Genomic DNA, 12292 nt, shown 5'->3' on the forward strand with positions numbered 1-12292 from the left:
TAGTCGAGAACAATATAGTTCCCAATTCGTTTTTCGAGGATCTTTAAACGTTTCCCTTAGAATTTCTTTTGCTTCAAGCTCGAACAGAATTTGTTTATGATCTGACAATGAAACTTCATCAGATACACTCCAATTTTCTATTCTACTTGATAATATTGAGCTACAAAGAGTTAAATCCAACACTTCTTGCCTTATGGCATTAACAAATGTAGGAGAATTTCCCCTATTGCATATTATGTCGATGTCATTTTGAGTTATGAAATCAAAAAGGGACTCACTTCTGTTGTTGATTCCCGTGTTACTCCACACAGTATGGTGGGCATTAGCATCGCATCCGATGCCGATGCCGATACCCTCTGTTCTGGCTTCTGCAGTGGGACACAAATGCTGCAACTTCTGGAGGAGGTACTTCCTTAACATCGCCAGGAAAGTACGCAGATGCAACAAAGATTTGTGTTTTTCCTTTCGCGGTTGGCACCTCTAGTGAAATTGCAAAAATGTCCCTTCCGATGAATTCTGTAATTGGTGTAAAATTAGTATTGCGGTTTATTAGGATTGCAGCTCTTGGAGCAAGCTGAGTATCATCAAAACCAACTTACATCCTGTAGTTTGTATTCCTAAAATCTTACGGTTTCTTGTCCATGGCTCTTGCAGGAGCGCCACGTCCAGTTTGCCTTTTATAAATGTTTTACTTAACCCACGAGCGATCGCGCTGTTGTATTTTGTACAACACGTTGAAAAAATCTCGCTTTTTGTACTCAGCATTAGCGTGGTGTTGACGCAGGTAGTCAACCGCGCGAGTTACGGAAGGTTAATATCGCTGAAGCTGCCTTTGCATGGTGAAGGTTTTCTTGTATGAATTTTATGCTTCTGTTAGTCATTTCTTATAGATTTTTTTTCCTGAGCTTTAGTTGATTTATAGGCAGTTTTATCCGCCATTGTTTCATGCTGTTGCTTCTGAGTTTGGATGTGGTGGTGATCTTTACCTGCCTAATCAGCAACTTGTAGAGAGCGTTTGGGCATATTCGAACGTCTAACAACCTTTTCTCTTGTTTCCGAACAGTTTTGATCTACATTCTGCTGCCCTTTCAATTCCTTGATCTCGTTTCTGCTTTCCTCTTCCGTTTGGTGAGGTTCCGTCATTTCAGCGTCATCAAGATTACTGCTGATTTCTGAATCTTTTTTGGGATGTGCTTTGTTCCTTTGTAGGTCTTCACTAGCACTTATTGCTACCTCATTCTGCTCATTTGCAGTGGCATCTGTCTTCTGATTTCTTTTTCTTATGTAGGCCACTCCAAACTTGTAGTCGATAGTGAACTTGCAGTCTTCTAGCGACCTCATGGAAACAGCATCAACAGTGAAGAATAGTTCCACGTGATGCTGTTTAACCGTGTATCTCTTGAGAATCCTCCAAGTATCGACTACTAAGCCTTCGTTTTGACTTTCCACAAAGGCTAGGATTTCTTCGTTTGAATCCTTTTCACTGCGTGGAAAAAAATCCAACTAATATTTCAGGCCTGGGTATGTCCTTCTCTTCAAGTGCAATAAGGCCCGCATTCTCCCATGGTTTAATACTGGAGATTTTAGCCTTTAACCAGTCAACAGTATCTTGGTTTTTGCACAAGATGATCATATGCCCAGGTCTGAACATACAGTTGCCAAACTTAGGTTTGATCCTTTCCTTCCTTTGTTCAGCAACTTTCTTGAGAATTTCATTCTGGGTAGCAATAAGTTGTTGGGTTGTGAGTTCGGTATTGGGAAAACCCTCAGGCAAAACACCAATTCTGATGTAGCCCGCTACTTCCGAGTATAGCGGTTTATGAGGGCCACTGCTACCAGCAGCCTCTTTAGAGTCAGAAGGTGAACCACCCATCCTAGCTTGTGCCAGTCTGTTTTGAACCGAGGACCTAGCTTCGGAAGTCTGTCCTCTACCAACATGACGAGCAAGCCTTTTAGGTGGGTTAGTGTCACTGGATGTTGATTCGCTAAGGTCAGCATTTCTGCGACGCTTTGCTGGATCAGTCTGCAAAATGCGGAACGGTTTTTCCGCTAACACACGAGCTTCGTCACGACTATGTCCGTGATCTACGAGATATCTAAACCTCTTCTTAGCAGCTCCATTGAGACGCTTTCGCTTTTGGTCATTCGCATCGACAACAGAGGATGTCAGCTTAATGTCGCCATTAATATCAGAATTGTAAGTACAGTTTTTAGCTGTGGCAGAAGCATTCAACTCCTTTTCCACCGTATTATTTTGAGCGGTTTCCGTTTTGCTGTCCATGGTAACCGATGACGACAGAAGAGTGACATTAATCCCATCATCATAATCATCGTCATCAACGTACATGTCCTCGCGATCCGAAGTATTCAGTATAGACGAGGAACAAGAATTTATGTCCTCTAGGGAGTTGCTATCTAATTGATCGACCAAGTCGATTTCTCTATGCATCTCCATTAAACGAAGTATTTGCGTTCTGTAACAATATGAAAGAAGTACATTTCACACTTTCTAATTCATATATGATTATAGCTTAAGAGAAGAAAAAAAAAAATGGTTCAAAGACCGCATATATTATAATCAAGAAATAAAAATACGCTAATAAATAAAAAAAAATATATTTAAAAAAAAGCGAAAAACATGTTCAAAATAATAAAAATAAATAAATTAAACATTAAATAGAAAAATAGTTGTATTATAATATAAATAAAGAAGGCTGAGAAATTAGAAAAAAGAATGCAATACACTGAATACAAACAAAAATTGTGATAACAATTTATATACAGGGTGTTAGGTTCCTGAGTGCAAACTTTTAAAAGGGTGATAGAGGACCATAAATGGTGAAAAAAATTGTTCTACGCATATGGTCAAATCTCAACCGTTACGTAGTTATTGAACTCCCAATGTTTTTGACTCTTATTGCATTAAGTGGCTATCACTTTAAAATGGTCAAACTTATCGCAGTTTTTTTACCCTTATTCGAAAGATTATTGAATTTTCGATCAAATGGCATCTTTCAACCGATTGGTTTAGTTGAATAACTAAGTTTTCTAGAGCAAATAGCTTAAAAGTTGTGTGTTTTAATTTGTTTTTGTCAATTATCTTTGAAAAATGCGTAATAAATTAAAATTCTTTCTTTGGCAAAGTTGTGGCCCCTGTTTCACTCTACAATTCGTTCTTTGACATCAAACTTCTATCTCTTATCGTTTTCTTGCAATTTCGATTTAAACGTCGCATTTCAGATCATAAATTTGCAATCGTCACGGTAAGCACCTTTTTGCGCACTGTACCGCACATTTAAATCAAAATTGCAAGAAAACGATAAGAGTTAGAAGTTTGGCGTCAAAGAACGAATTGTAGAGTTGAACAAGGGCCACAACTTTGCCAAAGAAAGAATTTTAATTTATTACGCATGTTTCAAAGATAATTGACATAAACAAATTAAAAGACGCTATTTTTAGCTATTTTGCTCTAGAAAACTTGGTTATTTAACTAAACCAACCGATTCAAAGATGCCATTTGATAGAACATTCAATAATCTTTCGAATAAGGGTAAAAAAACTGCGATAAGTTTGACCATTTTAAAGTGATAGCCAGTTAAGGCAATAAGAGTCAAAAACATGGGGAGTTCAATAACTACGTAACGGTTGAGATTTGACCATATGTGTAGAACAATTTTTTTCACCATTTATGGTCCTCTATCACCCTTTAAAAACTTTGCACTCATGAACCTAACACCCTGTATATATATTTTTTTTTTTCGAAAAAAGAATTCACAAATTTGAGTATGTTCTAATTTTTACTGCATACCATCCTTTTCCCTTGTCAGTCAAATAGACGTTGGGATCACACTTATGATATTTATACAGTTGTACTGGATATATTCAATCCGTTTGAAAGTATTTGGTGTCGCTTCTTTAACATTTTATCATATGGGAACATAGAAAATCACCCCTTAATGTTTCAAAACAAGCGTTGAAAAAAAAACGCTCGATAATAGATGCAGATTTTCTGCAGCATCTATTTTATTCCATTGCATTCACATCAACAGGTTAGGGACACGCACACTATGCCCACAGAGAAACTTGCGCCGAACGTATAGTAGAGAACCATCTTCGTCGGTCTTGGGCGATGTTCCTCCAGTTTCCCCGAACGTGTACTTACTTACTTTCAGTCCTGGGCACCCACGGTTGTGCAGAGGGCCGAATTGAAAGATCGCTATTCTGAGCGATTTCCAGCCATCGCCTTGACCTGTGGCCAGGTCAAATTTCTGTCGACTTGCTTGATTTCGTTGTTGAGGCTGCACCGTCATGAGCCTCTGGGTCTGCCTCTGCTGCATTGTCCTGCTGGGTCGCAATCTAACGCTTGCCTGTAGATTTCGTTTCCGCCCCTGCGTAGAGTGTGAACGATCCACCACCATTTTCGCTCCCGAATCTCTGTCGCTATCAACTTTTGATGACGATGGAGCTCCTCGTTGGATATCCAATTGTGAGGCCACCATGCGCGAATTATATACCTCAGGCATCTATTCATGAAGACCTGCAGCCGTTGAGTGTTCTCCATTGATACACACCATGTTTCACTGGCGTATTCGATTAATCTGGTAGTTTTTTCATACATTTCTTAAACTCGCAAAAGCAGCCCTCGCCTTCTTGATCCGTGCACCTATGTCGATCTTGGTGCCGCCATCGGCTGCCATTTGACTACCAAGCTATTTGAAGCTTTCAATATTCTCCACGGATTGCCAGCTACCGTAAAGCTGGTAGAGTTGACCGTGTTCACATCCAACGATTTGGTTTTGTTGACGTTAACCCATATCCGCCCAGCGTCCTATTTATAGGACAGATGCCCCGAACGCCCAGCGTCCTATAAATAGGACAGTCCTTTGGATGTGAATATCTACAGAATTATGCAAGATTTTAGAATATTTTCTTCAGAGAAGATGTTCTCCACACCCATACCTTGCTCATAGTGGACAATATAGTATGTGACTGGTTCACTAGGTGGCGTAAACGATGCTTCAAAGAATGCATATTGTCACGATCTGTGAGCGTCATTTCCAATGCAAAAAAAAAGTTATTTCCCTGGCATCTTGACAATGGTTAATAATTTACAGTTCATTTCTTCGGCAGAGTTGTTAATCAATACTTACAAAAGACGATGTATGTATGATTGTATGTTTATATGCTTGTATGTTTATATGTTTGTATATTTGTCTATTTGTATGTTTATATGTATGTATGTATACATATATGTATGCCGGAACATAGGCATAATTCTGAAATGCGTCAAGAAATTTCAATCAAATTTGGTATACACATTCCTTAGGATGTGGAAGTAGTAGCAAGGATATTTAAATTCAAAATGGCGGCTTAGGTTTCAAGATGGCGGTCAAAACTCCAGAATATGTGCTTTTGAACGACAATGCTGCTTCGGATACTATGCAATATGGGTATCTATCGATCGGGCTTCACAAGTAGAACTCAAAAAAGAATATCCGACGCCATTTTAAAATCCAAGATGGCGGACCATAACCAAGATGGCGGTCACGGAATGGTAGTTTGAGCTATGATACTATGCAATATGGGTATCTATCGATCGGGCTTCATGAGTAGAAGTCAAAAAACGATATTTGACGATATTTAAAATTCAAGATGGCGGGCCATATCCAAGATGGCGGCCACAGAATGAGAGGTTGAGCTATGATACCATGAAATATGGGTATCGATCGATCGCGCTTGATGAGTAGAAGTCAAAAAACGATATTTTACGCCATTTTGAAATCCAAGATGGCGGACCATATCCAAGATGGCGGCCACGGAGTGGTAGTTTGATTTGATACTGTGCAATATGGGTATCTATCGATCGGGCTTTATGAGTAGAAGTCAAAAAACTATATTTGACTTGTTTAGAAATCCAAGATGGCGGGCCATATCCAAGATGGCGGCCGCAGAATGAGAGTTTGAGCTTTGAAACCATGAAATATGGGTATCGATCGATCGGGCATGATGAGTAGAAGTAATAAATCAATATTTAACGCCATTTTGAAACCCAAGATGGCTGACCATATCCAAGGTGGCGGCCACGGAATGGTAGTTTGAGCTATGATACCATGCAATATGGGTATCGATCGATCGGGCTTCATGAGTAGAAGTCAAAAATCGACATTTGACCATATTTTGAAAACCAAGATGGGTATCTATCGATCGGGCTTCATGAGTAGGAGTCAAAATCGATATTTGACCCTATTTTGAAATCAAAGATGGCGGACCATATCCAAGATGGCGCCCATGGAATGGTAGTTTGAGCTATGATACCATGCAATCAGTGTTGATAGAATCACACTCAAAGCACACTCATGAACCGCTCCTACGTGAGCAAACTCGCGTGCGATTCTGAATCATTTTCTCACACGCGAGATTTTCATGCAAAATCTCGCTCTCACGAGTCAAGCGCCGAAATCTTGTTCGCTTGTAAAACGAATCCAAATTAATTTGAACGACATCCAATGTTTTTGTACGATAGGTTTGCTTTTGTTCTATCATTTAATCCTAAAAACTTCGACGTAAATAATAAGAACACCAATAAATAACGCAATGAGTGAAATCGCGAGTCAACTCATGCATGATTTTTCCGGCGGTGAGTTTGGCGAGTCAAGAATCGCGCGTGAAACAACTCAAGTATGAGATTTGAGAATTTGAGTTTTTACCAACACTGCATGCAATATGGGTATCTATCGATCGGGCACGATGAGTAGAAGTCAAAAAAACGATATTTGACTTATTTAGAAATCCAAGATGGCAGCCCATATCCAAGATGGCGGCCACAGAATGAAAGTTTGAGCTCTGAAACCATGCAATATGGGTATCTATCGATCGGGCTTCATGAGTAGAACTCGAAAATGAATATCCGACGCCATTTTGAAACCCAAGATGGCGGACCATACCTAAGTTAGTGGCCACGGAATGGTGGTTTGAGCTATAATACCATGCAATATGCGTATCTAGAGGGTAGCGGGTAGGATAAAAGGTGGAGCAGACGGACAGAGGGTTTGGGTGAATGATAGAGTATAGGGAGTGGAGTAGATGGTTAGGGTAGAGGATAGGGTAGACGGTAGGGAGAAGGGTAGAATAAATAGTAGGTTTGAGGGTAGAAAAAATGTTAGGGTAGAGAGTAAGGTAGACGGTACGATTAAGCACAATATAGACTAGAGGGTACGGTAAAGGATAAGGCAGTGGTTATAGTAGAGGATAGTTTAGAGGGTGGGGCAGATGGTAGGGTTCTAGGTTATGATAGAGCGTAGGATAGAGGGTTGGAATAGAGGGCAAAGAAGACAGCAAGGTAGAGGCTAGAGAATAGGGTTAAGAATTGAGATGAGATTAGATGAGCTGAGGTTCTTTTTTGAGATACCTTCAGGAATTCTTTCCAGGATTTCTTCAGGCATTCCTTTCGAGAATCTTCTCAGGTTTGTTCCCGAGATTCCTTCAGATATTGCTTCCGAGATTTCTGTATGGATTGCTCCGGAGTTCTCTTCAGGGATTTTTGCAGGCGTTGTTTTGGAAAATCCTGACAGGATTCTGTTAGTTATTCTTTTCTGCATTCTTTCAGAGATTTGTGCTGGAATCCCTTCAAAGATTCCTTCCATGATTCCTGCTGTTATTTCTTAAGCGATCCCTCCCGAAAAAAAGAAGAAAAAATATATGTTTCTTCCGAGACTGTTTTCAGGCAGCCCTAGATCATAGAGATATTTTCTATGGTTCTTGCAGGAATGCCTGCTCAGCTTCTGGCCGGCATTCCTGTCATGATCTCTCTAAGGAATACATCAGGTATTCTTTACGGGATTTCTTCAGGAATAACTTCAAGGATTTCTGCCAGATTTGCTTTAGAAAATCCTGAAAGGATTCTTTCAGAAATTTTATCCAGCATTCTTTCACGGATTTACTCTGGAATTACTTCACAGATTCATTTTAGTATACTTTCAAAGTGTTCTGTCGAAACATATTCAGAGAATCTTAATGGAATTCTTTCTATAAGCCGGGATCCTCGCTCGGGATTTATACAGCAATTCCTCCCGGGATTTCTTCTGTCATTATTTCAGGGATTCCTACCAAGCTTTCAGTTGAGATTCCCTCAGAACTCTACCAGATATGACTCTCAGAATTCCTTCCGTATATCCTCCCGAGATTCATTCGGGGATTTTACATTAACTTTTCGATGGAACTTTGATAGTGCCCAGAATAACACCATGAAATTCACATATTGTTCACGAATAAACAATCATGGAGTAGTACAAACATAAGTGGAGAAGCCGTGTAGAGTATATCTGGTTGAAATTTTATATCAAAACATGGAATGTGATGAACCTGGGCGTATTATTAGAATACCTGTGAATACGAGACACCGAAGACGACCATATAGTTGAGGTCGAAATACGTATCTGTCAAAGGAGACAAATTAAATGGAACAGTACTTAACACGATTTTTCTTTTGTAAATATAAAAAAACTTCTGAAAAGTTTACATATGATGAGTACGTGAGGAGAGTTTGTGGGGTGCTGAAGGAAAAATTCAATTACTTTATTTGAAATAATTATCCGTGTTAAATCTAACTTCTAAAGTATTTTAACCTTTGCTTATTCCACATTTAAGTGAGCTCTCTTTATTTGATTTGTTAAAAAAATGAGAAATGTTGAACACTGCAGTCGAACCTACATGAAATTACAAGAACCATGCATTGCATACTTTTAGGCGTTTATCGGGTTATATTTCTGTCCCAATTTATAAGTCCTTTTTCTATTCTTTTTGAGTGGTTATCATCTCTCTCACTTGTTTAGAGCTGCATTTTATCTATACGGATCAGAATATAACGCTAGCGTAGAAGTTGTGCTGAAGTAGAACTCGAGAAAATTATCAGATATTGAGGACCTACAATGAAGATTTTTTTCGGAACTACACCATAGACTTCCATTTTTTTCATCAAATCATGCTTATTTTATTGGAATTTGACCTTTGATAACAAATTTTTTTGAAGATTTAAATTGTGAGATACCTTGGGCGTTAACGGGTTAATGGTAAGACCTGCCGCCTATCAGAAGGCCGGCTCCAGAGGCACGTTAGAGAGCCGCCTAGAAGCTATTAGCAAGATCATCGAGCTTGCTCTGCATATCAGAGCGCCGTTGAGCTAGGAGAGCAACGTCATCAGCCAGTTCGAAGTCATTGCTCCATGATAATGGGCTGCCACAGCAATCCACGATTTGATGGTCAATCGCATCTACCATGATCTTGTCGATTATGATAAGGAAAAGTAGCGGTGATAGTATACATCCTCACCTCACTCCAGCAACGACACGGATGGGATCGAACAAAACACCGTTGTACTGTACTATGCACGAAAATGCCCTGTATTGTGCTTCAATGAGGCCGACGATTTTCTCAGGGACACCCTTGCGCCTGAGGGCTTCCAACATGTTTTCGTGATTGAGACGGTCGAAAGCTTTTTCGTTATCAATGAACTCCTGGTTGAGAGTCTTGGAATTCATTGATTTGCTCCAGAATGAAACGGAGCGTGACAATATGGTCCACACAGGATCGACTGGCACGGAATCCTGCTTGCTGCCGTCGAAGAGTTGCGTCAATCTTCTCCTGTATCTGGTTAAGGATCGCTTTGCAGAGGACTTTGAAAACGGTACACAGTAACATGATGCCCCGCCAATTATCGCATATTCAGGTCACCCTTTTTGGGTACCTTTACTAAGACGCCTTGCATCCAGTCGGCCGGAAATGTCGCGGTTTCCCATATGTTGCAAAATAGTTGATGCAGTAGTTGTGCGGATAATACGGGGTCAACTTTGAGCATCTCAGCTGATATGCGGCCCTGTTCGATTTCTTGCTACGAATGGCTGTGTCTATCTCCTGCACTGATGGAGCTCCGGTGTTGACACGGGTAATGCGTCGAACCCTTGGCGGATCATGTTGAGATGTTGATGGTGTGACCGACACTTGAAAAAGGTTTCCAAAGTGCTCGAACCAGCAACTGGTCAGCCGGGTCGGTCAATAACTGTCCAGACGTGTCATTCACATTCACAGGCATCGTAGCAATCATCTTAGTCCCACTAAGGCGACGTGAAACATCGTAGTCAGCGGATGTCGCCGGTGTTTGCGGTTTTTTCGCCTTCATCGGCTAGAGAGCCCGCCCACGCTCTTTTGCCCCGTCTACATGAGCGTTTCACTTCCTTCTCGAGCGAGAGCCGAATAGCACTGACGGTCTACGGCTTTGGCTCCTCGTGTTTTCGCTCGCTCTATCGCGGCTTTGGCGTTCCTTCGCTCCTCTATCTTCCTCCAGGTATCATATGTGATCCACTGCTTTCTTCGGGTGCGTAGTTCACCCAAATAATTCTCTCCGGTGGCGATGAAGGCGTTCTTGATGGTGCTCCATTGATTTTCTACGCTTCCACCTCCTGGAATATCCGAAGCATGGTTCTCTAGCTCCTCGACGAAGAACTTTTCACCGTAGCGTCTTCCAGTCGGCGTGTGTTGAACCGACGCTCGATTTGCTCCTCCTGTCGCTGGATCCTGGTAATGTGCAGTCGGATCTCACCGACTAGGAGATGATGGTCGGACACAATGTCGGCGCTACGTTTGTTCTGCACATCAAGAAGGCTCCGTCTCCATTTGCGGGTGATGCAGATGTGGACCATTTGATTTTCCGTGACGCCATCACGAGAAACCCATGTCACTTTGTGCACTGGTCGATGAGGAAAGAGCGATCCCCCAATCACCATGTAGTTGTTGCCACAAAACTCTGCAAACAGCTCTGCGTTTTCGCTCATTTCTCCGAGACCATGGCGTCCCACGACGTGCTCATAGTCCGAGTTGTCGGAACTAACCTTCGTGTTGAAGTCTTCCATGAGGATCTTGATGTTACCTTTCGGAATCTAGTCCACGATCGCATTCAGTTGACTGTAAAAGTTCTCTTTGTCTTGCAATTCGGCAGCATCGGTTGGCGAGTAACATTTGGATCATGGTAAGGTTTCTAATCCGTGTTCTGAATCAGGCTACAATTATCCATTTATTTATAGGTTTCCACTTCACGAGCGCAGCGTAAGCGTGAGCGCTGAGCAGGAAACCAATTCCACGGTGGTGAGCAGCGTGTTTACCTCGTAGGCTAGAGTATAGCAGAATTGGACCCGACTCCAATCTGTGTTCTCCGAAGTTCGGCCAACGGACTTTGCTCAGTCCTAGGATCTCAAGCTTCAAACGAAATGCCTCATTGGCTAGTTGTGCCAGTTCAACCTGCTGGGCCTTAGCCAGTACATTCCAAGTTCCAATTCTTTTCCGTTGTTTCGCGCTAAAAGTCGTTGCCGTTGAACCAGATCGTAATTTTTCATTTTCGGTTTTTGTAACTGTACGAACCTGGCAGTCCTTATTCCTCGACTTCGATAGTGGATGATACAGCAGTGGTTAGACCAGGTCCGACATCGACCAAATGGTGGGATTGAAACGGGATCCAAAGGAGACCAAATCCAATAGTCTATGACCAGTCCTGAAGCTCGTAGTTCCAGGGTCCAATTAGGGGTATGGCATGCACTGGGGGTCCCGGTCTAATTAATTAAACACTCGCGGGCTAGGTTGATGACACTTGATACATTTAAAACACATTTATCAAAACACACATTACTTAGAACTATATTTCCACTTAAAACTAAACAAGTTAAAATTCGTGCGTGGGCTCAGTGCCCAGTAGTTTCACCGGCGATCCAAATTCGACTGGCCATTCGTTCTTGAACAACTGCGACTGTAGGTAGCCAGAAGGATGATTGCACGAGAGCGAGGATCTCACTCTCTTATCGCCGTTATCAGTTCGGCTATTGATCGGTCCCTTGATGATGGTCAGTTTGATCGATGATGGCAACAGATCTGGCGTTGGAAGCCTATTGTATTCAAACAGCGAACCGACCAACATACGTGTGGATGAAGCAATCTCGCAGGCACAGAATGTTTGTGGTGATATCACTGCGGACTTCTGCTAGTCCACCATCATCCAGGGATGTAGTCTGGGGTGGGTGGTATTCCTTGGTCGCAGACATCCTCACCCACCCAGAAATACCATATTTCTGAAAAGAGAGAAAACAGGAATATCCTCTTCGACAGGGTGGGGAAATGGAACGAAAATTACGTTTGCTTGCTGGATGAACTGTCCTCGGGGTCTTCTTCGGGGATGCAGTCTGGTATCGGCAGAATACACAACTTCTCTACCGGACGAGTTAGCATACCAGAAGCTGTCCTTAGTGTAACG

The sequence above is a fragment of the Aedes albopictus genome, chromosome 1 (assembly GCF_035046485.1).
Source record: "Aedes albopictus strain Foshan chromosome 1, AalbF5, whole genome shotgun sequence".
NCBI lineage: Eukaryota > Metazoa > Arthropoda > Insecta > Diptera > Culicidae > Aedes > Aedes albopictus.